Source organism: Ambystoma mexicanum, chromosome 2q, assembly GCF_040938575.1.
Source record: "Ambystoma mexicanum isolate Mex_15411 chromosome 2q, UKY_AmexF1_1, whole genome shotgun sequence".
Taxonomy (NCBI): domain Eukaryota; kingdom Metazoa; phylum Chordata; class Amphibia; order Caudata; family Ambystomatidae; genus Ambystoma; species Ambystoma mexicanum.
Window position 1 is genome coordinate 695,631,819 of NC_090924.1, and position 5,000 is coordinate 695,636,818.

General features: G+C 56.0%; 3 non-coding genes across 3 annotated transcripts in view; all 3 read right to left on the reverse strand.

Annotated features, from left to right (window-relative positions):
* TRNAV-AAC (transfer RNA valine (anticodon AAC)) overlaps positions 1 to 26 on the reverse strand; it is a 73-nt gene extending 47 nt beyond the window's left edge. The window contains exon 1 of the tRNA in view: positions 1 to 26. This exon is cut by the window's left edge and continues 47 nt beyond it. This is a non-coding gene — a tRNA (tRNA-Val).
* A 1,713-nt stretch (positions 27 to 1,739) lies between these two features.
* TRNAV-AAC (transfer RNA valine (anticodon AAC)) lies at positions 1,740 to 1,812 on the reverse strand. Its single transcript has one exon. It is a non-coding gene; the product is annotated as a tRNA-Val (tRNA).
* Positions 1,813 to 3,526: 1,714 nt separating this feature from the next.
* On the reverse strand, positions 3,527 to 3,599 carry TRNAV-AAC (transfer RNA valine (anticodon AAC)). Its single transcript has one exon. It is a non-coding gene; the product is annotated as a tRNA-Val (tRNA).
* Positions 3,600 to 5,000: the final 1,401 nt, after the last annotated feature.

Here is a 5,000-nt window from a genome sequence, read left to right on the forward strand (position 1 = left end):
TGTGATAACCACTACACTACAGAAACAGCTCTGGTAGGCTGCGCTCTAGTGTGCTGGGACAGCTTTCAGTTGAAAGGCTTTGTGGCACTGATGTCTCATGGGGCCCGCTGGTACCTGCCATGTGCCACACACCAACGTGAAAGTTTGGCGCAAGCCTGCGCCGGACCTACATGTCAGCACTCACAGCACCTCACACACAGGCTGCAGACACATACAAAAGACCAAGCTGGATGCAACAGTGGCGCGAGCCATGGCAGTCCCCACCCAGAAGGCATGTCCAAACCTTTATACATCAGCTCGCCGCCAGCGCATCATTACAAAGGAGGGGGAATTTCCAACACTGCCTCTTGGGCCATGGGCTTAAAAGCAGCCAACCATTGGCGACGGGCATCGAACCAGATACGGTCACGCACAAACTATTTTTGGGGGGGAATTGGGGACTCTGTGTTTTTTGTTTTCGGCGCTCCAAAAAAAAGGGCTCGTCCGGGATCTCTCGCACCCTAAGCGAGAATCATACCCCTAGACCAACGAGCCACCGCATGCAGAGAGCAGTGAGGGGGAGGGGGGTGGTCTGCTTACCTCACTTGGCGCCATGCCCCAGTCGCTCCACGGCCTGACCCCTGCGTGTCACGTGGCCTGCCCCTGGCGCAAGCGCAGAGGACCGAGCTGCCTCTCAAGCAGAGAAACAAGAAGAAGAGCGGCAGCCTTCGCTGGCCAAAGGCCATCTGCTGCCGCTCGATCGGGCTCGATCAGGCTCGATCAGGCGAGATATATGTGGCCGACCGGCCTAGAGCGCAAACCTGTGCTGCTCAGGGTGGGCAGCTTCCCAGCAGGAGGATGTGTCTTGAAAGCCGACAGAGGCAAGAAGGCGCACTCCCTCAGCCCGCTCCAACCTCTGGATTCCTGCGAATTTCAGAAGAGAACTCTGGGGCAGCATGGCTTCTGTCATCTCCCAACAGCCTCTCTGTTCTTGCTATGTCCCCCGGACTGAGCATGTCTGTTTTTTTATTTTTATTTTGCTGAGGTGTGGTGCCTTCAACGACCGACAGGTGGCAGGAGAGCACTTTCTCCAACTGTGAAGGGGACTTTTTTCACTTCCTGAGTAGACTGGGCTCAGTGACATATGCCACCAAGCCAGCCACTAGAAAATGCGGGTTTTGCAGCCGTGGGCCAGTGGGGGTTTAAGGGCAGGTGTGCCTGCGGGGTCTCTGGCAGACAGCTCCAGTTGCAAGGCAGCAGAAGAGAACAGGGAGGATTGCCGGGCGCTGCATTCGGGGGCCCCCACAAGGTTTTCCGCAAGCCTTACACTCTGAAATGTGCTCAAAAAAATGAGCCCGGCTTGTCAGGAGTGGGATTTGAACCCCTGCCTCCAATCGGAGACCAGAACACCCAGATGCAGGGAAGAGCTGCGCCTCTTGAGCCTGGTGCCTTAGACCACTCGGCCACCTGACAGCTATGGGCAGGACTGGGAAAGATTCTTCAGTACCCAATGTCGCCAGGTGCCAGCGCCGGTTTTCATGCCCCGATCTCTGCATCAAAAGTACCCAAACACTCACTTAAGGACCCATGGATGGCAAGAAACGCCCACTGATGGAGCCAGTTGACAGTTTGCAGGGTGCAAATAAGGGCTGGCCTCAGATCACTCATGGCGTAGTGCCGGCCTGTCCATACCTGTCGAAACCTGCATGCGGTCAAATGCGTCCGATTGACATTGTGGAAATAAAAAGAAACCAGCACCATGTTTCTGCCCGGTCTCGAACCGTGGACCTTTCGCGTGTTAGGCGAATGTGATAACCACTACACTACAGAAACAGCTTTGATAGGCTGCGCTCTAGTGTGCTTGGACAGCTTTCAGTTGAAAGGCTTTGTGGCACTGATGTCTCTTGGGGCCCGCTGGTGCCTGCCAGGTGGCACACACCAACGTGAAAGTTTGGCGCAAGCCTGCGCCAGACCTACATAGCAGCACTCACAGCACCTCACACAGAGGCTGCAGACACATACAAAACACCAAGCTGGATGCAACAGTGGCGCGAGCCACGGCAGTCCCCACCCAGAAGGCATGTCCAAACCTTTATACATCAGCTCGCCGCCAGCGCATCATTACAAAGGAGGGGGAATTTCCAACACTGCCTCTTGGGCCATGGGCTTAAAAGCAGCCAACCATTGGCGACGGGCATCGAACCAGATACGGTCACGCACAAACTATTTTTGGGGGGGAATTGGGGACTCTGTGTTTTTTGTTATCGGCGCTCCAAAAAAAAGGGCTCGTCTGGGATTTGAACCCGGGACCTCTCGCACCCTAAGAGAGAATCATACCCCTAGACCAACGAGCCACCACATGCAAAGAGCAGTAGGGGGTGGGGGTGGTCTGCTTACCTCACTTGGCGCCATGCCCCAGTCGCTCCACCGCCTGACCCCTGCGTGTCACGTGGCCTGTCCCTGGCGCAAGCGCAGAGGACTGAGCTGCCTCTCAAGCAGAGAAACAAGAAGAAGAGCGGCAGCCTTCGCTGGCCAAAGGCCATCTGCTGCCGCTCGATCGGGCTCGATCAGGCGAGATATATGTGGCCGACCGGCCTAGAGCGCAAACCTGTGCTGCTCAGGGTGGGCAGCTTCCCAGCAGGAGGATGTGTCTTGAAAGCCGACAGAGGCAAGAAGGCGCACTCCCTCAGCCCGCTCCAACCTCTGGATTCCTGCGAATTTCAGAAGAGAACTCTGGGGCAGCATGGCTTCTGTCATCTCCCAACAGCCTCTCTGTTCTTGCTATGTAAATACCTTTACATCCCCCGAACTGAGCATGTCTGTTTTTTTATTTTTATTTTGCTGAGGTGTGGTGCCTTCAACGACCGACAGGTGGCAGGAGAGCACTTTCTCCAACTGTGAAGGGGACTTTTTTCACTTCCTGAGTAGACTGGGCTCAGTGACATATGCCACCAAGCCAGCCACTAGAAAATGCAGGTTTTGCAGCCGTGGGCCAGTGGGGGTTTAAGGGCAGGTGTGCCTCCGGCGTCTCTGGCAGACAGCTCCAGTTGCAAGGCAGCAGAAGAGAACAGGGAGGCTTGCCGGGCGCTGCATTCGGGGGCCCCCACGAGGTTTTCCGCAAGCCTTACACTCTGAAATGTGCTCAAAAAAATGAGCCCGGCTTGTCAGGAGTGGGATTTGAACCCACGCAGAACACCCAGATGCAGGGAAGAGCTGCGCCTCTTGAGTCTGGCGCCTTAGACCACTCGGCCACCCTGACAGCTATGGGCAGGATTGGGAAAGTTTCTTCAGTACCCAATGTCGCCAGGTGCCAGCGCCGGTTTTCATGCCCCGATCTCTGCATCAAAAGTACCCAAACACTCACTTAAGGACCCAGGGATGGCAGGAAACGCCCACTGATGGAGCCAGTGGACAGTTTGCAGGGTGCAAATATGGGCTGGCCTCAGATCACTCATGGCGTAGTGCCGGCCTGTCCATACCTGTCGAAACCTGCATGCGGTCAAATGTGTCCGATTGACATTGTGGAAAGAAAAAGAAACCAGCACCATGTTTCTGCCCGGTCTCGAACCGGGGACCTTTCGCGTGTTAGGCGAATGTGATAACCACTACACTACAGAAACAGCTCTGGTAGGCTGCGCTCTAGTGTGCTGGGACAGCTTTCAGTTGAAAGGCTTTGTGGCACTGATGTCTCATGGGGCCCGCTGGTACCTGCCATGTGCCACACACCAACGTGAAAGTTTGGCGCAAGCCTGCGCCGGACCTACATGTCAGCACTCACAGCACCTCACACACAGGCTGCAGACACATACAAAAGACCAAGCTGGATGCAACAGTGGCGCGAGCCATGGCAGTCCCCACCCAGAAGGCATGTCCAAACCTTTATACATCAGCTCGCCGCCAGCGCATCATTACAAAGGAGGGGGAATTTCCAACACTGCCTCTTGGGCCATGGGCTTAAAAGCAGCCAACCATTGGCGACGGGCATCGAACCAGATACGGTCACGCACAAACTATTTTTGGGGGGGAATTGGGGACTCTGTGTTTTTTGTTTTCGGCGCTCCAAAAAAAAGGGCTCGTCCGGGATCTCTCGCACCCTAAGCGAGAATCATACCCCTAGACCAACGAGCCACCGCATGCAGAGAGCAGTGAGGGGGAGGGGGGTGGTCTGCTTACCTCACTTGGCGCCATGCCCCAGTCGCTCCACGGCCTGACCCCTGCGTGTCACGTGGCCTGCCCCTGGCGCAAGCGCAGAGGACCGAGCTGCCTCTCAAGCAGAGAAACAAGAAGAAGAGCGGCAGCCTTCGCTGGCCAAAGGCCATCTGCTGCCGCTCGATCGGGCTCGATCAGGCTCGATCAGGCGAGATATATGTGGCCGACCGGCCTAGAGCGCAAACCTGTGCTGCTCAGGGTGGGCAGCTTCCCAGCAGGAGGATGTGTCTTGAAAGCCGACAGAGGCAAGAAGGCGCACTCCCTCAGCCCGCTCCAACCTCTGGATTCCTGCGAATTTCAGAAGAGAACTCTGGGGCAGCATGGCTTCTGTCATCTCCCAACAGCCTCTCTGTTCTTGCTATGTCCCCCGGACTGAGCATGTCTGTTTTTTTATTTTTATTTTGCTGAGGTGTGGTGCCTTCAACGACCGACAGGTGGCAGGAGAGCACTTTCTCCAACTGTGAAGGGGACTTTTTTCACTTCCTGAGTAGACTGGGCTCAGTGACATATGCCACCAAGCCAGCCACTAGAAAATGCGGGTTTTGCAGCCGTGGGCCAGTGGGGGTTTAAGGGCAGGTGTGCCTGCGGGGTCTCTGGCAGACAGCTCCAGTTGCAAGGCAGCAGAAGAGAACAGGGAGGATTGCCGGGCGCTGCATTCGGGGGCCCCCACAAGGTTTTCCGCAAGCCTTACACTCTGAAATGTGCTCAAAAAAATGAGCCCGGCTTGTCAGGAGTGGGATTTGAACCCCTGCCTCCAATCGGAGACCAGAACACCCAGATGCAGGGAAGAGCTGCGCCTCTTGAGCCTGGTG